The 24,686-nt window shown below is 44.3% G+C and overlaps 2 protein-coding genes across 10 annotated transcripts in view; both read right to left on the reverse strand.

Annotated features, from left to right (window-relative positions):
* Positions 1–24,686, reverse strand: part of RFLNA (refilin A) — a 342,765-nt gene that overhangs the window by 308,960 nt on the left and 9,119 nt on the right. The window contains exon 1 of one of the 2 annotated variants that reach the window (XM_032168351.2): positions 19,834–19,912. The exons of the other annotated variant lie outside the window; for it this stretch is intronic. The gene's annotated coding sequence lies outside the window, so the exon portion shown is untranslated. Of the gene's footprint in view, positions 1–19,833; positions 19,913–24,686 lie in introns of those variants that run through there. 2 annotated transcript variants of the gene reach the window in all.
* The window catches only part of ZNF664 (zinc finger protein 664), a 41,395-nt gene that overhangs the window by 7,547 nt on the left and 9,162 nt on the right, over positions 1–24,686 (reverse strand). For 3 of the 8 annotated variants that reach the window (XM_032168342.2, XM_058425278.1, XM_058425277.1), the window contains exons 1-2: positions 19,834–19,929; positions 2,960–3,017 (exon numbers count right to left, since the gene is read on the reverse strand). The exons of 1 other annotated variant lie outside the window; for it this stretch is intronic. The gene's annotated coding sequence lies outside the window, so the exon portion shown is untranslated. Of the gene's footprint in view, positions 1–2,959; positions 3,018–4,386; positions 4,497–19,833; positions 19,930–24,686 lie in introns of those variants that run through there. 4 more of the 8 variants (XM_058425281.1, XM_058425280.1, XM_058425276.1 and 1 more) reach the window with 3 other exon arrangements.

The following is a 24,686-nucleotide window of genomic DNA, read 5'->3' on the forward strand; positions in this document are numbered from 1 at the left end:
GCTTCAGCAAACAAACAAAAAAAAAGGGAAAGTAAAAAAGGGCAGACAAAGCAAATGTGGTAAAATCATTGTAACCACTGAATCTAGGTGAGAGATAAACAGATGAATAAAATAGTCTACTCTAAAATATTCTATTGTAAAATACTGTATATGGTTGAAATTTTCATGATTAAAAAAATGTGTGAATGCTAAGATATTCCTTTCCTGCTCTTCTGGCAATGGCAAACTAATCCCAGGACCACCGCATAGAGGGGCAACTGTGACTGAAACGAATATAATCCCCGAAACAGCTCTCATTTCCCCAGTCAATCCTGAGCACAGGAGAATGAGCACAGGAAGAGGTCTCTGGACAGCAGGCGAAGGCAGTGGCTGCAGGGCAGGGACAAGCAGAAGACAAAGGAAGCAGCACTGCGCTCTGCTCTTTGCCTCGCAAGCTAACCCCAGCAGGGGTGTCTTCCAGAGCCCCCTCCAGGAATCAAGCTGCCAGGGTTAGGGTACTCCTCCAGCCTAGCCTCGGGAGAGTCCAACTCTGCTCAGAAGGGCAACAGTTCAACACCAAGGTCCCTGACAGGGGAGTCCGACATGACCTCCCACTAGAGTTCTTCTTCAGGAATCAGGCACTGCTATTCCTTCCAGATAAAATTCTCAGACCTGTCTGTAAGTCTCACTGCACGGTGGGGGGATGAGAGGGGTAAGGTGCATTCTGTAGGAAAAAGAAAGATAAAAGAAACTCCGGCAAATTTTCCATGTGACCAACCAAAGAACAGAAAGGCCAACACACAGCAAGGATCTCCAGTACAGACTCGCCTAACACAGCCCCCACCCAACTCTTCCACACAGATAGAGGCAGCTGTAAATCCAGAGGCTTTACACAGGTTATGGAACCCCACAGAGCTCACAGATCCTGAACGTACCATGTTCCCAAGGCTGTCTCTCACTCCAGACTCCCCCTTATGTCTCAAAATCAACATCCTACTGGGGCTTTCAAGGGGACATCTCACACGACTACAAGTCCCTCTTTCTGACCTGAGGAGGAAGCCTGCCAAGGACAAACTCAGAGCCTGCACCTGCAAGCTCAGGAACGCCCCCAGCATCCTGTGCACTCGACCGACACTGGAGGAGAACTCAAACAACAAAATGATAGTGCAGCTGAAAACCAAGAAAACAAAAGCTTAAAATTTAGCCCATCTACCTCAAATCCTCACCTTTCATGAAAAGGAGCCTTTCCTCTCTCCCTGTAGTTTGTGATGCCACAGAATACTGAATCAGTACTAGTATTTCAGTACAATTAAAATTGAGGGCAACTGGCTAATAAAGAACTGATGCTGAGATTCAAGGAAGTCAAAAACTGAGTCTTAAATTCAAGGAAACCATATCCTGAGAGAATACATGCTCTGGGCCATGGCATAAGAAAGGGGAACCTGAAGACGCGAGTACAGGACTAACAGGCTGGGAGAATGACGCTGGTTTCCCTTGAAGGCTGTTCAGACCAAAAGTTCCTCACTCTAGTGGCAGAAGAGGCGAACCCGCTGCATGGAGGGGAGACTACCACTCCAGCATAGGGCCGAGGCTGCAGGAGTCGGTTGCAGCAGCCCTAATGGGATGACCAGAGCATCAGAGGGATGCCAACTATTTATGTGGAGGTAGAGGTTGGTAAGCTACAATCGATGTTCCACAAAGTGGACTCTGAACTGGATTATATTCAACACAGGCTGGATATGAAATAAAGACTAATCACCTTGATTGGGCAGGAGAGAAAAATCCAGTTACACTCCTAAAGGAATTAGCAGCCATTCAGCCTTGACATCAGACTATGTCTGCAGTGTTCAGCCAGCAGATGCCGACTACTGAGCAGGAGGCCAAGTGCCTTGTCTGTCCTGCTCTGCACAAGGCTATGACCTCCATGCAAGGACTAGAGGCACAGGGACCCAGCTGTCACCACCAACTGAGGAAGAGAATAGCACCGCGCTGCAACTAACATCCCATTGCCAGGCTGGTAAAGAAAAGGGTGTGCAGAAAGGCACACTGGTGCAGAGCCCAGTGCCAGGGAGGTATAGAACAATGTCTTACAAGCACTTGGGACTGGCATGGAGACAGCTTGTTGTGGGGATGGGCCAGTGATGCCTTTAGAAAGACAGGGGATGTGAGACGGAGGGCAGATGCTGTATGAATGAAGTTCAGCCAAGAGAAGGGAACAGGAAAGAGGGAACTTTAAAATGTATTCCCACTTAATCTTGGAACTTCAGGCCAACATGTCACCTAACACTACTTTGCATCTGTTTTCTTTTTATATAATGAGGATAATACAAACAGACATGCTGGCCTATCACACACACACACACACACACACACACACACACACACACACACACACACACACACACACACACACACACACACACACACACACACACACACACAATAAATTATCAACCAGTCAAAATGTGAAGTAACAAACTTTGGAAACTAAAAGATAGACAACTGTATTATATATTTACATTGTTTTCAAAAATGCTGACTGCATGGTAAGACTGCCAGCACCCAGTATGTGACCTGTGGTCATTCAACAAAACCCAACTCAAGTAATAAACTGGCCTCTTGTGTGAACAAAAAAGTAGAGAGGGTAGACAAAATAAGAACAGCAAAAAGCTCACGGTTTCTGAACCTGGGTTCAACCCCTGTGGTGACAGGCCCATAGGAGTACATTTTGTGTTTTTCTCTACGTTTGAGTTCATTTGAAATTTTCCATAATAAAATGTAAGCCAGTAAGCCTTTGCTTAGAACAGTGGTCCCCAACCTTTTTGGCAGCAGGGACCAGTTTCGTGGAAGACAATTTTTTCACAGACTGGGGGCAGGGGTGATGGTTTTGGGATGATTCAAGTGCATTACACTTAAATTGTGCACTTTATTTCTATTATTATTACATTGTAATATATAATGAAATAATTATACAACTTACCATAATGTAGAATCAGTGGAAGCCCTGAGCTTGTTTTCCTGCAACTAGGTGGTCCCATCTGGAGGTGTTGGGAGACAGTAACAGATCATCAGGCATTAGATTCGCATGAGGAGCGTGCAACCTAGATCCCTTGGGTGTACAGTTTACAACAGGGTTCACGCCCCTACGAGAATCTAATGCCGCCGCTGATCTGAAAGGAGGTGGAGCTCAGGAGGTAATACAAGCGATGGGGAGCGGCTATAAATAGATGAAGCTTCACTGGCTTTCCCACCACTCACCTCATGCTGTGTGGCCTTGGTTTCTAACAGGCCATGGGCTGGTACCCATCTGTGGCCCAGAGGTTGGGGACCCCTGGCTTAGAAAATCCCTGTATGACGATCTTAAGCCGTAAGAAAGAATATAAGAGCGTTCTAAATTACAGAGCTAAATAAACATTGCCTCTGCCTCCACTGACAACACCAACCTATGCAAGTCCAGCCATATCATTATACGGCTCAACATTTTTCACTTAGAAGTCTATAAGCAATCTGTCCATCTTGAGTGAAACTCTAGCCTTTAACCAAAACATCCTGTTCCAGCTTTCTGCTCTGTTAATCCTATGGAACCTTTTCTTTGCTCCCTCAGGACCTCCAGTCCTCTTTCAATCTTTGTCCTACTAATGTGGCCCTGTTTGTCTTTACTTCCTGGCTTCCATGCTGGCTTGGGTTCCTTATGCCCTCCCTCCACCCAGGTTCACCTCTCTCTTTTGTCATCATCACTGTTTCCATGGCTACATTCTAGCTCTAGAAACTGTGCTCCCTCCCAAATCTGTGTTGAGCAACCCATTCTTGGACACTGGGTGCTCCCTCCCCTTCCAGCTAACTGGCTCCAGGAACTTCAAGCAGTAGGCTTGCACCCAGTGGCCTGACCCTTTGTTCCCTGTCTGTTGTCCACAGCTTCTCTCTGTGCTCACCAGAACTCTCTGGCCCTACCTACTCTCAGTGACACTGCACCTTATTCAAACCCAACTCTCTACTTATCCATACACGCACCCAAGTGGCTGAATAATGCCAGGTTTATTTAACTCATGACCACGTATCTCAAATGGGCACTGGAGTGCCCCTAAATTCCTCCAAAAGTCTTCAGTACACACATTTTCCCAATACTTTAAATTGGTACTTCATCATTCTCCTCTCTCTTCAAATCTCCCAAATCTCCCATCTTCCCTCTGACTCCCGCACTCGTGGCTAATAACCTGCCAAGAGCCTGTTTCTGATTAAGAAAATAGAAGCAGGCTGGGCGCATTGGCTCACGCTTGTAATCCCGTCACTTTGGGAGGCCAAGGCGGGTGGATGACGACGTCAGGTGTTCGAGACCAGCCTGACCAACATGGTGAAACCCTGTCTCTACTAAAAATACAAAAATTAGCTGGGCATGGTGGCACGCACCTGTAATCTCAGCTACTCTGGAGGCTGAGGCAGAAGAATCGCTTGAACCTGGGAGACAGAGGTTGCAATGAGCTGAGATCATGCCACTGCACTCCAGCCTGGGCGACAGAGTGAGACTCTGTCTCAAAAAAAAAAAAACCATGCAATTAGATGGCAAGCCCTTCATTTTCCCAATGCAAATCCACTAGGCCACCTGCATTCACACCTTCTACTCCAACAGGGGGTGCCCTGTTCCTGGGAAAGACCAGCCCTTCCGCTTGTGCCCATGAGTGCACTTCCTGGGCCTTCTCCAAATGGAATCCTGTAAGTATTCCCTCTCATTGCCACTGTCAATTCCATCCTAGCTATAGGTCCATTCTCATACAAACATGTTCTAGTATCTTCCTTGTTAAAATTGTTTTGGATACCACAGCCCCACACCTGCAGGCAGGTTTCTTTCCCAACATGCCACTGAAAACATGTTTCTTTCCCAACATGTCCTGCCTCTGTCAGGACAGGGCCCCAAGACAGGGCTGGAAACACCTGCTTTCTTAGCTGGCCCGTCCCTGCCCCTCACTAGCCACTCCTTGTTCCTTTTACTGCTGACTTCTCTTCTGTTCAACTTCTAAATCCTGGGGTGCTTCAGGGCTCCTGCTTGGGACCATTTCTTTTCTGAATCTATATCCTCTAAGTAATCTCACCAGTCACGTGATCTAAAATACTCTCTAGACGTTGGCTCCCGTTTTTATCTCTAGCCCTGGACTGCTCCATAATCTCTGCCGAAAGGCACTACAACCACATTTCCAAACCGAATCTCCCCTCAAACTGTTCCTTCCTCATTCTTCCCCATCTCTGTCAAGCGCACCAACATCCATCCAGACGCATTGTCCTTAATTCTGCTTTCCTCCAGCCCCACCAATGCAAATCACTGCACACTCTACCTCCTCTCCACAACATAACCCAGCCCTGCCCTTGCATCTCCCCATGGCCACTACAAGCTCCACCCTGTCCAGGCCACGGTCACCTCCTGCCTGCACTATTTCAACAGCCTCTCAACCACGGGTCTTGCTGGCTTTCATTCTTGCTCCTCCACAACTGGACCTCTACCAGTAGTCACCCTTATCTTTTAAAAATATAAGTTAGAGAACATCACTGCCCTGCTTAATCCTTCCATTGCTCTTTAGAACACACATCCTCTCACTGGCTCACAAGCTGGAGGTGGCCCAGCCACCGCCTCTTTCCAACCTCACCTCCCGCACTCTCTGCAAACCACACATCAGCCTCCCTCATCTCCTTTCTAGTCTTCAAGCTTGCCAGCCTCATGTGCCCTCAGTACCTTCACATGAGCCCCCTGCCCAGCTTCTTCCTGGTCCTCAGGGAGCTGGCATCTGCTCAACACCCAGGCCTCAGCACATGCGCTGTCTTCCCAGAAAGCGGCTCCTGGGCTTGTCAGTTTCAGTTGACTTACCTCTCTGCCCTCACACCTTTATGATCACCTCTTTCTGCTTAATTTAATTTTTATACAGAACATTACCACTTACTGCCTGGAATTATTGTGCTCATTTTTGCACATGCTTCCTTTGTTGTGCTCCTCTCCCTGCTCTCTTGAATGCAAGCTCCTTGATCAGCAGAAACTGCAGAGAATTTATGAAATTTGTGAATCTCTAAAACTCCTTCATCTCTTTGTCTTCGAAAGTCATTCAAGCACCAAATGTTTACTGAGTGTCTAACCTATGTCAGCCTCCGTGCCTTCAGCAGTGCAGAATCATAGCCAGTCCCTTTCCAAGTACAAGCCACAGTCTAGTGGGGAGACAACGTTAATCAAAGGCATCTACAAAGAAATGTCAAATAAATCTATGTGAAATTCTCCAAAGCAGCCCTGCACAGTGCTCTGAGCACCTCAGGCTGGGCTGGAAGTGAGGCTGACCTGGTCAGGGATGAGAGGTCAGGGGAGACCACTTTGAACTGATGGCTGAGCTCAGATCTAGAGGAGGCCTCTGCAGGGTGAACAGAAGATACACAACCTGAGGGAAAGGCACGCGTGGAGGACCATGGTGAGGGGCAGGAGGCAAGCATGGGACACAACAGGGCCAGCGGGGCTGGAGACGCTCAGTGCCAGATGAGAGGGTAGAAGCTAGGCATCGTGATCTTTATCTTAGTAGCAGTGGAAGCCTCCAGAGTGGTTAGCTTTTGTTTTAAAATTTGGTAGTAACATCAGATTTCCATTTTAAATAGAAAACTGTAGCTAAAGTACAGAAATTAACGGATGGGTAGAAAGCAAGAGCATTTAGGGGTAAACATGGTAGGGGATCATCTTAGTCATCTGGGTTGGAAACAATGATCATAATCTGGACTAAAGCAATGGTGGAGATGAGAGAAAAATGTATCAGACCTGGTGACAGATTCAGTACAATGGGTGAGGGACAAGGAAATGCCAAGGATGACCCCCCAGGTCTTTTAATTGAATAACTGGATGGAGACGGAGCCATTCAGTAAGACAGAAAACTCTAGAAAGACCAAGGTTTGAAAACAAAGATTGTGATTTCCATTTTAGACATGCTCGTGATATCTGAAAGTCGATGTCAAGGACAGCAGCTGGATGGATGGAACTGGCACTGAGATAAGAGATCAGGACTTTATAAGGTATACACGTGTGAGCCGTTAACATTTAGATGGTAACTTAAACAGGGGGAGGGAGTAAGACTGCCTACCAAGAACGGGTGAAAAGGGAAGAGGGTCCTGGGACTAAGCTATGGGAGACCAACATTTAATGACTGAGTTTGAAAGAAGCCAAGTAGAAGAGCACATACTGAATGATTCCACTTACAGAAAGTTGAAAAACAAGCAAATCAACTGATGCTGTTAAACAACAGAGCAGACAGAGGGGCTAATGACTGGAAAGATGCACGAGGGAATTTCTAGGGATCACTGTCATGTGCTGTCTTTATCTGGGCACTGGGGCACACAGGTGTGCTCATCTCATAGCTGTGAAAATTCATCACACTGTAGCCCTATTTATAATCTGCATGTTAGACTTCAAGGAAAAGTTCAGGGAAGAAATAAAAATGAGAGGAATTCCACTGAGAGGGAAAGACTGAAACTATGGGAGAGAAAAGAAATAACAGAAAGGGCCAATGGAGACAGGATCCAAAGCTCCACGAGAGGAATGAGCTCTGGAGAGGGGAAGGACGGGCCTCTGTGAACAGGCGAAGGCAGGAAGTGGTGTGTGTGTTTAAGTAGAAACTGACAGTCCCTGGCTCCCGGGAAGCAGGAAGCAAGGCCATCTGCTGAGGAGAGGGCAATGGGGAGCCTGGAGGTTTGAGGAGAACAGAGGTGGTGTGAGATGGTTGTCTGGAGGGTGGGAGAGTGGCATGACCCGAGAAACATAGGGGGACTGCCAGCAGCATTGAGGGTGGGCATGGATTTGGCCCAGGGTTCAGTTCCTCAGGGGCTGCATGGGGAAGGCAGATAGCTAAATTTCTGCAAAACTGAGTTTTTGCCAAATGAGAATCACCAAAGGACAAACGGGCCTTCCTTCTAAAGGAAATCATCCCCTATCCCAATCCAGTCTCTACCTTCATGTGCTAACAGAATCACAGACCACCAAGGTCTTCACAGTGATACCCTCAGCTGGGTCTTCCAAGCCTCAGGAATGCTTGTGTGACCTCACCCCAACTTGCTATGTGGCTACTGCCCCCTTCCCCATGTTGAATCTATGTCTGACCTGCAGCTAGATCTGCTCTTCAAACCAAATGCCACACAGAGAAGGTAGAACCCATCAGAGAACTCCCTCCAATTCCAGCCAAACTATCAAGGTCCATGTGCTGCCCGACTCTAGCCCTTTCTTCCTTTTACAAATGGAAGAAGTGTCCATGTCCTACTTAAGATTCAGCCCAACACCGCTCCTCTCTGGATGTCTGGACTGAGCTTTTCTTTTTTTATCTCGAATACATTATCTGAAATTTGGACTGCTGGCTCAGAAAAATCTGAAGTCGTTTTTAAATAACTATACAATTACTTTGTCATAAAAGCCAAGTGAAAATTACCTATTTTCTTATTTTTGAGACAACTGTTCTGATTTTAAGAAACCTATAAGTATCACAGATCTTTCAGCAGTATTATGAGTACAGGTCTTCCTATGAAGCACTAACTATATATAATCCCCCTCTGCAATAGCAGACTCTGACAGTAAAATCAATTTCAACAAAGATCAAATTAATTTCCTACCCAGAACCAGATCTATCAGAATGTGTGGTATATAATTTTGCCACTCAAAGCATAAGGGCACACTTTCTGGGAAAGATAAAAGTGAAAAAGAACTGGGAAGATGACATGTCGGCCTCCACTCCCTACCAAAAATAACCACTACCAACTGCAATGAGTTGAGATGACCATGTGATTCATCTTCCCCACACGCATACAGCAGGCAATTGTGTCATGGGGGCTGGATAAGATTCTCTAAGATAATCAAGGGGCCTTGGCTCAGGAGACGATGCACTAAGCCAGTAATCATAACATATAAAGGATCCACATTAACTTCTTGGTCCCTTAATTAATGGAAACGGTTTTATAGAAAGATCCCTATATACCTAGTCCTGTAACACATGTTGATTATTTGACATAGATAAGTGACACTGAGAGAAGCCAGCCCACCCTGACACAGACTTGGAAGAGAGGTGTTATTGAGGCAACAGTCCTGGAAGCTGACCTCTGAGGCATAGGGTCAGAGCTGCACACACACACGCATATATTCCACATTTATTTAGCACCCAGCATCTGTTGGGCAGTAAACTAGGCTCCGGAGGATTTGATGAACAAAACAGACATGGCCACCGCATTTATGTGGTTTACAGTTGAGGAGGGGAAGGTGACGGTTCCAGCACATGTGAGTGGAGCTTTGACAGAGGCATTACAACTGATGAGCCAGGGGCATCCTAACTAGTCTCAGCATGATAATGAAGGTTTCTAGTTGACTCTACTTTTAAGCTGAAACCCAAAGGACAAAGTAAAGTGGCCACATAAAGAACAGGAGGGCATAGCATGTATACAGAGGTCATCAGATGCCAAGCCCCAGAAAGTGAAGTCCAGCAGGCAGAAACAGGATTCATACAGCGGGGCCTCTCAGCCACAGAAACTCTTATCTGGAGTGACCAAGGCATCTCTGTAGGATTTATTTTTGAAAAAATATAAACATTACAGTTACAAGACACCCAGGAGATAGTAGTCCACCTATAAAGACCAACAGAGACTTATAGGTCTTCCTATGAAGTCCTGTAAGCTCAGGACTCTATCTTTTAAGAAAAACAGAAGGCATTTAAAGGGTTGGAAGCCTGTGGAGACTGTCACAGGTGCCAAAGAGTGGGAAGGACCCGATCCATAAACATACAAAGGGATAAAGTATAAGAAAGGCTCCCGTGGGGTATTAGAAAAAGTTGCACAGGAAATCAGCTCCTGAGATGTCTGATACACCCTGCACCTCTAGGAGGAACTTCTGACCTCAGGAGCCCTCCTGCAAACGTTACCTCCCTTCTGGAACAGGGAACACTCTTTGGCTCCAGCATTCCCTATCCAATGCAGTTTCCCAAAACTGTATGATTTCGTTTGAAGTCCTCACTTAACACGTGTTTTTTCCTTCAGACACCCACACTGTCTCTGAGCCTCCCTCTCAGTGTAGCCCAAAAAATAAATCAACAGCCAAATCCCCATATTCTAATTGCAGTACCAAGTGCTGATACTCATTCCAGCACTAATCCAATGTTGCATCTGGATTAGCTGGAGCTCTAAGGAAGAAAGGCAAAAAGTATACTGGGTTGAATAGTGTCTCCCCAAAATTCATATCCATCCAGAACCTCAGGGTGTGACCTTATTTGGAAACAGGGTCTTTGAAAAAAAAAAAAAAGATGACATCATAATATGTTAGTATGAGCCCTAAATCCAATGTCTGGTATCCTTATAAAAGAGAGGCGATGGAGATTCAGACGCACATACAGACAGGGAAAAAGGCCACGTGGGGATGGCTGCAGAGAGTGAAGTGATGTGTCTACAAGCCAAGGAAGGCCAAAGACTACTGGCAACCACCACAAGCTAGGAAGAGGCAAAGGATTCTCCCGCAAAGCCTTCAGAGGGAGCTCGGCCCTGCTGCCACCTTAATCCAGAATTCCAGCCTCCAGAACTGTGAGACAATAAATTTCTATTGTTTTAAGCCTCCCAGCTTGTGGTACTTTGTTACAGCAGTCCAAGGAAACTACAAGGAGGATGTGGCATGCTCTCAGTGACATTTTGCCATCACAGTCCTTACCTCCATCTGGGCTCTATGTACACAAGGGGCATTGTTTATTCTTTGGTGATGCTGAATGGTGCTTATTTCACACTTCACCCAAGCCCTTTTAGCTCTAAAAACCTGGAGTCATTTCACCTTTAATCACTTCCAAAAAAAGAAGTTGCGTATTTCACTTAAATATTTTTACTTAAGAGATTACATTTCATAGAAAAATCTTTATTTTTCCTTTCCTTTACAATAGTTTTATTCTTTGCTTCTGTCTCCTAAGGAAACAAAAAAATCACAAACAGTATCTACAGTCTTCACCTCTGACACCAAAAAGTCAACGACACATACATACTTCTGTGGCTGGCAGCCTGGGGAAGGGGTGAGCAGTGGCTTCACAATTACACCAGCCAGAGTGAATGGGGGTTTTGTATATAATACATATAACATGGGGCACCCAGCCTACTTCCGTCCATCACACACAAGTGGGCTTTGTCCTGGTAATGCAGGAATGAGCTTCATTCCCTCCTTGGCCAGGCAATGAGGACAGAGCCCTGCAATCTAATTGGCCGCTGCAAAAGCTACCCATCAATTATAAAGCCCGCCCTCAACAACACTCTGTCCATTCTGTCTAATTTCCAGATGAACACTTTTCCCCATTCCTGCCTGCTCTCCTTGGGTTTCGCACCTTAAATTTCCATTCCGTGGAAGTATCCTTTCCCATCACAGGCAAAGCCATAATTTGGTAGAGCTAAGTGATTGAAAGCCCTTCCTGAGGCCATGAAGCTCTTAACAGACACAGCTAAATTTGAGCTTATTTTACAGAGCATTCTATCTCCAAAATCTTGAATTGCTATGCATCTCCAGCTCCGTGTGTCCATATACATTCTCCCCAACTTCCACCACTCATGCTCACACTCAGCCCACTTGAAGCAACCTTTTACCCCAAGCAGCAGCAGTTTCTGCCAACAAATGATATTGCGGCAGAAACACTTTGTAATTCAAGTTTCAGCTCTCCCACGTACTAACAGTGTGACCTCAAGCAAGTTGTTCAACCCTAAGACTCATTTCCTCAATAATACCTATACTTGTATCTCTTAAGGTTGCTTTGAAAATTACATAAGACAATGCATATTTATTATAGTACTTAAGCTCAATACATACTTTCTTTCTTCAATGTACCTGCCTGGTAAGTACAGGGAATGCACACTGTTAACTGAAAGATGGCTTAGGAGCCTGGCAACAGGTCAGCCTTCCTGCTGAGCCTTCCTTTCCCTTTCCTAACTGCACTCTAACTTCCTGTTCAGGGATTACCTCTCCCTCTCTATGCAGCAATAATGGGCCGATAAATCAGGGTGCTCTTCTATCCTCCCTTGTGAAGGCCAAGATCCCCAAATCTTCCCTCTCACTACAGTGCCTGGTCTGGTCAGGGGGTAAGAAACAGACCTCAGTTCAACCAGCCAGTCTTCTCTCCAGGTAGTCTGACTTGTGAGGAGTCAAAGATGACATTAAAAATTAGAGTTCATTCACGTGTGCTAGTGACAGCACCCAGGACAGACATTTAAGCAGTTCCTACAACTATGACCCTCCAGCACTACTGGGTTCCTCCACGTCCCCTTCCATTCTAAAATACATTTTTACCTTAAATTAGCCAGAGTCCATTTCTGTTGCTGATTACCAGGCAGCCCTAACGGACAAAGAATTTTAGATAGTTACCACTCATCTCCGCCCACCTCCATTCTCCTCCAAAGCCTGAGTGACTGGGATTAACATTCATATCATGTATTAAGGAACAAATGGAAAATTGGCTCTGGAAATTTGATTCCCAAAACTGAGCCACGGAGCAGTGTTATCAGCCTCACCTGGGAGCTTGTCAGACATGCAAAACCTCAGCCCCACCTTAGACCTACCAAATCAGAATTGCATTTTAGCAGGATCCCCAGGTCACACAATAGTCTGTGAAGCACTGACTTAGAGGCTAAATGTGGTTCTTGGCAAGTGCCTGATCAGCCTCACGCTTAATATGAAAATGTTCTTTGTCTGTAAACTATTTTTTTAAAGCCTACTTGACTACAGCTCTACCCAGCAGAGGATGGGGCTTAGCTGCACACCACCATGATGAAACACACAATGGGCCACGGCTCTATGCTCAACACTTCTCCCTACCACCCTCAGATCATGCTCTGAACTGTCTGAGCACCAGCTTCCTGTCTGTAAAACGGGCTTGTAATCCCAACCTCCTCAGATTACTGAGTATGCAAATAGTACATTTTCATCATTGCCTTTACCGTAACAGATGTTCTTTGCCCCCTAGTTATGCCCCAGCTGAAACCCTTCCTGAATAAACTAGCTAAGCACCCACTGATCTAGATCCTCCTTCTCAACATGTTCTCACAATTTATAGTACAATTCCCGCTGATTAATGTTCATCTAGGTAGGCACTCCATGAAGGCTCCAAATGACCAACATGTGGTCATCACGGTTTGTAAAAGATCTATTCAAAGTGTAAGAGAGACCAAGGGATTTTAACATACCAGAGTACGAAAAGTTCATGAATACAGTTTCAGATTGTACGTTGCAACTAACCTGTAGGCATCTACCACTTGTCAAGTTTTGGTGTCATGTCACAGATAAAGCCACAGTTATCTGAAAAGGCTACTAAAATCCCTTTTCCAACTACATTATCTATGCAAGGCCGGATTTCTTCATCTACTTCAACCAAAACAACATATTGCAAGAGACTGAATATAGAAGCAGATGTCTTTTATTTAAACTCCATACATTTAAAGAGTTGCCAAAATGTAAATATTGCCACTCTTCCTACTAAATGTTTTCTGTTTCAGAAAATAGCTATTTTTCATAAAAATGTCATTTATGTTAGCATGTAATGAGTTTATAATGTTTAAATAAGTGAGTTAGTAAGTATCTTTGTAAAATTTTAGTCTTCATTTCTATTACAATAAGTACCAAAGCCCGCAACCCACATAAAATTCTCCGGAGTCCTTAAAAATGGTTTTTAAAGTGTAAGGAAGGCCAGACACAAAAAGGGGTTGAGAATCCATCTTAAACCCACTTTTTTTGAAGATTTAAAGTATGCAAACGAACTGTAAGATGACCACTTACGTGTAGTCAGTAATTTCCATCGTCAAACATTCCTCTTCTAGATATAAGAAAAACGCCCCCCAGAGTCCTCCAAAATAATTCTAAAGTTTCGTGCATGAGAGGATTGAGAGCTAAACACTACAAGAAAGAACTCTCCCAAAGAGATGCTTTATAAAGGATTCAGAATTTATTCCATCTGGCACAATTCACTAAGGTATTCTTACAAGACCTTGGTTTCTGGGTGGTGGGCTGTGCATCTATCTGACACTGTCCTCACTGACATCATGGGTGCTCCACTCATGTGGAGAAAGTATGTTCCCTCCAGCTTAGTTAGGAACTCCTCCTCCTCAAAAATGATCAGGAATTCCCAGAAATCAAAGCCATCAAATTCTAATTTGGCAAGTCTCAGCAGATAAAACAACACCAAGGGAACCTCTGCTCAGCCTTTTTCTACAGGCCTTGGCACACACCCAAAAAATAAATAAAAGGAAATGCTGTTTAGCTATCAGGACGTACATACCGCCAAAGGAACTGGGTTAAGTGGGCATTTGTTCTGTTCAAGGCCACCACTCTCCATGACGCTCAGGTATGTGGGAACACAGCAGATGTTGTATCTACCTCCTCACTAGTCTCTACTACACCTTTAGAAAAGTGCAGTCTAAAATACATATAACTTGGTATAGGAAGACTTAGATACTCAAGTTACAGAGGTCTCGTCCACTTAATCTTTGCTTAACTATTTGCCTTACAATAACTTAATTACGGTAGTCACCGGCAACTCACTGATTAGGACTGTGGAATGTCAGATCCCTTCTATTTTGCTTCCACCATCAGCAATAGTTCTGAAATTGAAGATTCTGGCTGCCCAAGGTAGATTCATGTCCCAAAGAGGCCCTTCACATTCCCCACTTTTGAAGAAGCCAGAGCCCTTTTCCCCATTAGAGTGCCTGCATGTGCCCTTGGCCACCTCAATGACAACAGGTCACAGTGAAGCCACCTTGTAGGGTCCTAGACCTCTCTCCTTGGCAATGGACTTTCAGAGTCTCTGAAAGAGGGTCCTTCTCTGACTTCGCCAAACCCTCTTAAGTGGCCACTAAGGCCTGTAGCTACTCAACTTCTCACACTTCATCTCCTCCAGCCGACAGCACCTCGGAAGGTCCAACTGCCAGGCCTTTTTTCTCAGGTGTGCTTATCACTCACAGAAGTGAACCTGGGTTTCTTTGTCTTTCTGGGCCGCCTTCAGTTACTAGAGGTTGGAGGTGGTCAGAACTGAGACGAGAAGAGTTTCACTCGGAGTAGCCCAAGCACAGCCATAATTCCCAGGTCTAAATCTCTGTGGTCAAATCCTCCACATCACAAAGCCCAGCCTCGGAAAATATTCCAGGTTCTGTTAACTCAAAGGCCTGTCGGTTCAGGCACCAATGTATTCTGCTGTAGTCACTGGAGTACACACACTTCTCCAAAGTGGAATGACCTCTAAAAGTGGGCTCCTCAAAAGAACATCAGTCTTTGCCCATTGGCTGTCATTCATGCAGCATCCTGGAAACACGCCCTGACAGGAATCCAAACGCTCCCTTACCTGTGGCTCAAGTAGCAGCCAGCATTTCCCGAACATGCTGTTAATAACTACAGCCTCTGTGATAATAGGAACAACTTCCCCAAGGGTTCTGAAGTCAACTTTTGAGTTTGGTCAAAAGAAGTTCTGACTCTGAGCAGGGATTCTCCAACTAAATTTAGGGTATCAGCCAGGTTATACTCCTCTCCTTTCTAGAATGAGGGCAAACTTAAAAATCTGCTCCAGATTGAAAAGAGGATTTTACATCACTTCTGATGCCTTCCTGTGCACAGCCCTGCCACCAGCTGGCTAGAAAAGCCTGTGATTCAGCTTGACTCCTGAGCACCAGGAGAGAAACCGACAACAGTCCTTCCAGACACTCCCAGTACCTCATCTCCACCCTTAGACCACTTTCCTACTTGGTCCCCAGGTGTTCGGGCCTCTTGCCTCCTTCTCCCCTTTCCTTACTGCCCTCCATACTTCCTTATACGCTACACACCAAAGTTCTAGGTTCCCTGATTTCTCTCACAACAGACAAAGTTCAATGGCTAATGATTTGGGCTCTGGGTTTTAATGAGCTATAGGGAAGATATGCTTCATTTTGTCCTGCGGAAATTCGTCTTTGCATGACTTAGCCTAATGACTCTTAATGGAGAAAAGATAAAAGAAGTGTGTCTGACTTTTCTTTAACAAGAAATTACCACAAAGACTATGAAATTAGGTCCAGAGAAGGGCAACAAAAGTTATTGAGGGAATGATGCCAACTTTTCTCCTGAGTGTGAGAAGAAAGTCTGAGAAGGCTAAGTGCATGTGTTATCAGGGTGATCAAGGATGACACAGGCATCCATTCTGTAGCTTTCCTTCAGCCAAGTCCTCTCACAAAATGACCTCTGGAATGACATCATTGGGTGTAGGCCTCTGCTCTGCCACCTGCTATGTGACTGTGGCTGATCTGACCGAGCTGCAAATGTATGGATAATAATGTCTACAACACTTTGCTGTGGTAATTAAAGACGATAAAAACATGAAAGTACCTATCAGAGTGCCCACAGCATAGCTGAGGCTAAATGAATGTTAGTTTCCTTATTTCCTTTATTTTAATTAGTGCATGACACATTCATTCACTTGCCAAGAATGTCATTTCACAGGCAGAGGCTTCCAAACACCTGATGATGTAATCTCCCTGTAATTAAGGTTCTTCCTCCATTCAAGGTGAAACCCTGCCTTTATACCTATGCGTCTGCTGCTCCCTGTTCCTACCCATAACTTTTCCCTTCTTGATCATCTAGTCACAGGACTGCTTTTTAAAAAATATTACTTTAGTGAGATTTCCCCCTGGTTTGCACTCCACTACTTTTTTTTCCTGCTCTTCAACCCCATATACAGAAACACCTGAGTATTTCTGTATTTCCTGCTCTTCAACCCCATATACAGAAACCCCATATACAGAAACACCTTAGCTCCAGTGATAGCCCCTATGTGAACCCCACATACAAGGCCTAAGTTTATCTTATCTAACTAGTAAATGTGTAACATACACATGCACTAAGAACCATAATAATTTGGTGGGTAGAACACTGGACTTGCAGCCCAAAAGGCCTAAGTTCAAAATCTTCACCTAATACTAAATAGCTGTCTGACTGTAGTCACTGATTCTCACCAGCCTTGGTTTACTCAGCTGTGAAACAGAAGTTCCACTGTGAGTCATGGAGATGTTCACTCTCACCCTCTACTCATGCCTCCTCAGGAACAAGGAACACTGATGAGGTAATAGAAAAAAATACGATTTCCTCAGGATACAATTAGGATACCTAGAGAGAGTCAATGCACAGAAAGAACGACAGAACACGAAAAAACCCACTTTCCTGCATACTCTGCCTTTTCCTTATCCTTCCCTTTGGCTGACTACTGGATTTGTCTCCCTCAAGGGACCAGTCTTTCACAACTGGCCAGGGGATTCTTTCTGATCTGAGGTCAGGCAGGAACTAGCTGGGGGAGGGAACGCAAAAGGAAGCACAGAGGTTTAGTTCAGATTAGCTCTAGTGCTCATTTACTCAACTTGCTTCCTCCTTCCACTGTGGTAGTAAGACCTAAAGAGACAAAATTCATGCTCAGGCCCAGAAGAAAAGAAGAACAGACCGGAAAGCTCAAGACACCCTCAGGAAGAGGCATAAGGAACACCTGAAGGTCAAAGGGGCCCCAGCCTAGCCAACTAAAAGAAGCAAGACAGGCTGGGCCCTGGAGAACACGTAAAATGAAAAGTGGGTAATTAGCAAGACTGCCCTCAATGATGCTGGCAGTAGGAGTAGCCACAGTAGTTAGGGGGTCAAAAGTTATGGATTTGTGATTCTGACAACATTTGTATGCATTTTTAAAAATTGTGGTAAAAAAACACATAACATAAAATCTACCATCTTAATCATTTTAAGTGCATAGTTCAGTAGTGTTACATATATACACACTGTTGTGAAACAGATCTCCAGAGCTTTTTCATCTTGCAACACAAACTCTGTCCCCATTCAACAACAACTCCCCTTTTCCCTCTCCCCCAGCCCCAGTAACCACCATTCTACTTTCTTGACTCCATGAATGTGACTATTCTTAAGTACCTCAAGAGTCTGGCTATTTTTATACCCAGGTCACAATTTGTAACATGTATTGTCTGGCAAACCAAAGCAAGCAAGGGAGGGAGATTCTGGAGTAGGCTCACTCAGGAAGCACAAAGTGCAAGAGCAGGTGACCTCTTACAGCCAAAAATCAACAGAGATGATGAGAATCCTAAGAATAGATAGGATTTGGTCATTAGAATTCAGTATCTGCATGGATGGACAGAAATTTATTGCCACTCCACTCTCAGAGAGGGCCAGGGAATGGTCACAACAAATTATGCATAACTCTGGCCTTCAGGCTTTTGATCTTGTAGGACTGGCACAGGAAGTTGATCCAGTGCTATTCTGAAAATGTATGTTATTAATGGCTAATATCAGATCTGGCCAGTGGGCTCAGCAAACACCACTAACTTCTAGGTACCCCAGATGGACATGTATACAGGACTGAACTGAAAATACAGAACACTTTATTATTAGCTGGGCCTGTGAATCCAATTCCCAATGCAGCATTCCATAAGGTAGGCTGGATCACATGGAGAACTCCTTTTCCCTACATTAGTGGCAATCTTAAACTGAGACCAAAGCGCATACGGGTATGAAAAGGAATTCATAAAATATTAGACATGACTCTTTGGTCTTACCACTCACGATAAAGACTGGCCGAGGTTACCCAAATCAGCACAGGAGAGAATGCAGCCAGAAAGAGACCGAGAAGAGAGAACATTTGCCCTTGTGCCAGGGTCCACTTGCCCCCGCTTCTAAATAGGTCAGTCACCTGGAAACCAATCCAGCACGAGGGAAAAGAGAGAAAAGGAAGAGAGGTGGTCAAGACCTTTCTGTTCAGGGGCAGCCCCAGCCTTACCACTCTAGCTACATACAGCCAGGAAAAAGAAAAGACATCACACATCCACGTAGGCTTAGCCTTCTAACAACGCACAGTCACTAGACCCACTAGGACAGAGGCCAACAAAATGTCCTTTACCTCCCACAGCCAATCCTCCTTGTTGCATGGGAAAGTGAAGTCTGGGAAGGCAGAAGCCCAGGGCCTGAGAAACCAGCCTCTGGCAGCAGGAGAAATGACAAGAAGCTCATGCCCCCAGAAGCCAGCAGCTATCAGGACAAGGGCCTTCCTTTCTCTTGCTGCCCAGCTATGCATGGAAGTAACGTACCATTTCATGATGTCTGTGAATCACAGAGATCTAGACTGTACGTTCAACTGGAGTATTCTGGATTTCAGCAATGACCAAATAAAGATAAACAAATACCTATCCTATATATGTTGTCTTCTTGAGTTGAGCCAAAGAAGGGAAAAAAAAATCTTTAAAAAAGAACAAATCCAAAGAGAAAACAAAGAGAAAAAATAGTTGTGCTGGGAATACAATGACACTCAGAATCAAGTCTGCACAGACTGATGTGAAACCATAATCCTCAGGTAAGAAGATTTTCAGGAACTCATATTTAAGGAAAAAGCTATTATTCAGGCGTTGGGAAAAAAAAAAAACACCAGAAATCTATAAAGCAACTGAGCTTTTAAAGTTTTGATAGCTCGGTGAGGATAGGAACAACAAAAGAAAAAGACAAAGGGTGGCATGAGATCTAGAATCCATGTAAGGCCTCCAAGATGGCAGAAGAAAATGGGACAAGTGAAACAAAGTTTTAATAACCAATGGTTCACATGGAAAGAAGAAAATGAAGATCCCAGGGAACAAAAAGAGTTGTTTTTGACATCTTTAGAGTAAGGAAGGTGGTCCAAGATCTGGGGAATCCAATGCCAGATAAAGGACAGAGGTCAGGAAGAGCGTGAGACACGGAGAGCTGCTTCCTCACTGAGCCCCAAAGGGCACATGCTCAGAAAAAATTCTAGAGACAGCTTTGGCTTAAAATACTCAAAGGGGATTCTCCATCTAGGACAAATGGTGAACAACGGGAAAACTTACCACAGTGACAGGATCAAAACCCCCAAGACATTCCAGAAGAACAGGCAGAGGCAGGGCCCACAGTGGCTGAAGGACTACAAAGGCCTTAGGATCCTGCTGGATGGGAGAAATGCAGAGAGAAAAATGGGTTTATTTATAGAGAATTTAGGATCACAAAATGTTTTCATGAACTAGCTATTATAAATGTGGGGTCCCAGCTCAGAAGATAGGACAGACCCATTTACATCTGGGATTTATATAAATATATGGGATTCAAGGCATGGAGGTCCAAAGAAGGGATGAGCAAATCTGAGAAACCACAGAAAGGAAAATCCAGGCACTCTGCACAACTTCCCTCCAAGATATAGGTGTCCCAGTATCACAATTAGCCTCATGAAGGGAACCTGATCCAAAATGAGTTTAAGGTTCATAGGTATAAGATAACTGACTCAGACTGGCTAAAATGCCAGGGAGTAAACAATCAACAGTGTTTTTTCATGGATTTTCCAGTCTCTCAGGGTGCTGAAGAAGCATAAATGGAGTCAGACTGGGTGAGTTCATGTCCTGGCCCTACTGCATACCTGCTGTGTAACCTTCACCTAAGAAGCTAAGAATGAGTTAATGGAGATAATAAAGGCAGCTGATCTTATAAGGTAATTTAAGGATTAAATCAATTAATCCATGAGAAGTACTTAAAACACAGCCTGGCAAATTCTAAGGGCTCAACAAAGCTATCATTATCATTATTTTATTTATTCCATCTACTACCTCCCCGCCTCTGCTATATTCTATAATTGTTCAGAGAAGTTTAGGTATAGATCTCAAGATCTAGCTGTAAGTTTGGGGAACCTCACTTTCCCCTGGGAGTTACGATATATTAACGAACCTAGGTTCACACTGCTGCCGTATCTACATGTGGATGGGACATTTACATGTTTTTCTAGCTGTTGTCAATCTGGAGACAGTGCTGAATTACAGTATGCCTCTACAGCTCCCCAGAGATTTGGGGGAAAGGATTATGTGAAAGGCATGTGGTTAGAATGATCCAACTTGCTAATAGCTATCTGAAGTTGCTCTATCATTTTCAGCAGAAATCACTAACATTAGAAATAGAGTCCTGTAGACTATGCTGAGTGGCACTGCACTGTCAGAGACTGAATAAAACAGGAAGAAAATGGAAAAGTGAAAATGCTTTCAACACATTTAGCTATTTTAGTTTCTCTGTGGGAATAAAGGTTCAACTTAGAATGAAAGCTGTTAGCAGGATAATATTTTAAAGGGCAGGAATACATTTGGAGGAATTTCAAGTGGTCTTGATATTGGGCCAGGTTTTTTCCTCCCTTACTGAACTATACATGCCAATCATGGTGCCTGCTAGCCTACAAATCCTAGTAATGGGAACTGCTTCAGCTTTAAGGGTAGGCCCAGGCAGCCATCGGCCACATGACCACTTCTGAGACCAAGTGCAGACATCTGACCCAAGAGCTTAACTCTGACATACGATGTGGCTTGGAACAACAATAAAAGCAAAACAAAATCAGATTCTCTCTCTCTCAGGAATCTAAGCAATAATGAGAGAATGAGGTTATCAGCTGTGAGAGATGAAGCTGAGAGGTTATGATCCGCAAAATGACTGCAGAGGTCATGAAATCACAGCAAACCAAAGTCATGAGGAAGTAGACTCTATAAGCAAGGAGGAGCTAAAAGGTTAGAAAAGACATACAGAGGAGGGAAAAACAAGCCAGATGGCAGCAAGAGGAGAAAGACACAAAGAAATGAGCGATGCCGTGAGAGACCCCACTGTTCATGGAAGACTGTGGCTTGTCTCTGGACAGGCTGAGTTCCTCATGGGTCTGATCCACATGCATCCTCCAATACAGCCCCTTGTACAGAAAGTGGTCTGAATGAAACTCTGTTCTTTGCAACAAAAAATCCCTAACTAAAACACTTCCTTCAACTCCCCCTTAAGATGAAGTTTTCCCAGGAGGTGCCTCAGTGCCACAAACAAACAGATTCCAGGCAAGCCCACCCCCTCCTGCCCCCCGCCAGACATGCCTAGACATACCCAATGTCCACTTCCCAGCAGAACAGGGATGTCTTATCTCTAGGTATATAGGCGCAGTCCCTAAGGCTCATGAGCATCTCGGGGACCTATGTAAATGTTTGAGATCTGAAAAAAACATTACTGGATGCAAAACATGAGAAGAAAATTGCAAAATTAAAGTTAATAAATGTTAAATGTCTACAGCCAATCAAAGCTTAACTCATATGGTTTTGTACAAGCTAATTTTATGTGGGACATGGGTGATTTAATGTTTGATATGACATAGTAAAGGCCTCCAAAAGTTTAATGGCTTAAGGCCTTCACAGGTCTTCACACCAGTTCCACAGCAGCGGACGTGTTTGGGCCTAAGCTGGAACCTGCCATTCCACTCCTTGGATAAGTGTATGCTTAAACAGTACGCCTGGCCACTCAAACTGGGCACTCAGTCTAAAGTGAGGGGTCAAATCCCACCTCCCAGATTTAAACACAGTTATTTTTACCACTTCTGATATTAGGAATCTGTTATCTTAATGAAATATTTTAAATAAGTGAAGCCAAATAACTTCTATTAGCCATACTATTAGTTTTACCAAGAAGTTTTTTTAAATGTCATTTATGATAGCAAATGGTCTCATAGATTCAAGGGATTTAACATTTGATGTGTGTCAGAATAGTAAATCAAAAATCAGTCACATTTACTCTCTCCCGCAAGAACTCTCTCAAATGTCATGAATAGACCTAGACATTTTCTTCCTTCTGGTCAGATTCTCAATCTGAGAAGAGTAGGAAGTGGCACAAAAGTTACACGAAACTTAGATGTTATATTCTGAGACGATGGTGTTAAAAACAAAAAAGCAAATATAATCCTTTCTAGAGTCATGGTTGATTACAGCTCTAATTTCATATGCACAGATAAGCGACGTGTTCTCTGGAGCCATCCCCCAACTAAGACCAATTCACTCTTCTCACTTTCACCGCTGAGCTCCTCCACAGCATCTATAATACCTTCTGTGTGCGCCTCCTACACAGCATTCTGCACCCCCACCCCCACCCCCACTACAAAACTGCTCTCAAAGTCAAATCTCCGGGCCGTTCCTCCTGCCTCATCCTGAATCCTAGTCTAGGGTCTCCTCGGCTCCCAGTTCCCTGCACATTCTCATTTTTCCTCTAGCCTTGCTGATTGTGTCTGCCATCTCAGATGCCTACGCCTAAATATAGGAGTCCTCCATACAGTATGTCCTGTCTCCATTTTTTAGCTCAACTACCTGCTTGGCTGGAATGATGACTACTTCCATGATGATGATGCCACAGTTTCTTAACACAGTCTTTTCTTCTTACCTGTATCTCCAACTGCCTGCTAGAATTATTTCCCCATCATCCCACGATAAACTGAAAATCACTACTTTGCCAAACTCAAAGTCCCTATAAAAGGCAACTTCTTCCCTCAATAAATCTCCCAGGCAAAGAACTTTGAAACCAACTCTCTCCTCCTCCCCGGCCCCCACACCCCTTTCAACTGTTTTCTTTCTGTGCTTGTTTCTTCCCTTCAGCATTTAAACACAATGCAGAAGTCTCCCCCGACCTTAAGGAAAAACAGCATTTAATCCTAGGCCTTCTCTAGCTGCCCTGTCTCCCTGGCCCCACCCTCCATTTCCCCATCCAGACCTCTTCAAGACTGATTTTTCTGGATTTCTATTGCTTCACTCCCCACTCATGCCTCAATCCAACACCACACCACCGAGGTTCCCCTCATTGTCGGCCTTCTCTTGGCCAATCCAAGGGCACTTTTCGTTCTTTATTCCACTGGACATTACTGGCCACACTCCCTTGGCTCCTTCCGTGACCCTACGGCCTCTGTGTTCTACACTCACTGCATAAACCCAGTATTATCAGTAGGCGGGGCAAGCTCTTGTAAACACTAGTACATTCCCATGAGTTCCATCTCCCCTCTCCTCTGCTCCTAACATCCACACCAGTTTCAACCATCTCGCCCACTGGTTCTCAACTGGCTGTGAAAGAAAGCTCTTGCTAGAAGTCCACATTTCAACAGTTCACAAGGCCTCCAGAGGGCACTCAAACACCTGCTCAGAAACCTTCTCGGTTCTTCACACTAAGGTGTCAGGAGTTGAAATCAATGTCACAATGGGTTACTACCTCCAGTTGCCAAGCATCATGAAAATGCACGCAACCTGCTTTGTGCAGGTTCTCTGATTCTAACTGTGAGTCTGGAGGCTTACCACAAGGTCCTAGTCCTATCACAACGTAAAGTTATAGTGTTAAAAGTAATTTATTGAATATCGGTTAACTGAGAAACTTGACATGTTTTCTAGCCAACACCAAATACTTTGAATCAATGAAATATTCTTAAACCCCCATCAGGCTCAATCCTAAACATATTTGAACTACATATCCAAAAGTGGTATTTTGAAAGCCAGAGGAACATACGGAATTTACTCTGCAGAAGAAAAATGTTTCCAATTATTTCTATGAACTGTTGTATCGTTAACCTAAGTGGCAGAGTTCATCATCTTTGGGACACGGGTCTGCTCTGGCTACAAAGGCTTCCTCACAAGCTCTGTCACAATATCATAGAACACACTGCAAAATAAGACATGGAAATAAGCTATGATTATTTTATGAACTTTCAGGGTTATGAAAAATAAATGAGTTCTAGAATAGCTTTACTGAATTTCTTATAATGTATCAGGTGACACAAGAGACATTGTGTATTTCAGAGTTAGAATAAAGGTGTAGAAATGTTTTAGTGTTAAAAAGCAATACGAATTATATTTTTAAAATTACATTTTGAATGCTTCTGCTACATTTTCAA

The sequence above is a fragment of the Hylobates moloch genome, unplaced genomic scaffold (assembly GCF_009828535.3).
Source record: "Hylobates moloch isolate HMO894 unplaced genomic scaffold, HMol_V3 SCAFFOLD_12, whole genome shotgun sequence".
NCBI lineage: Eukaryota > Metazoa > Chordata > Mammalia > Primates > Hylobatidae > Hylobates > Hylobates moloch.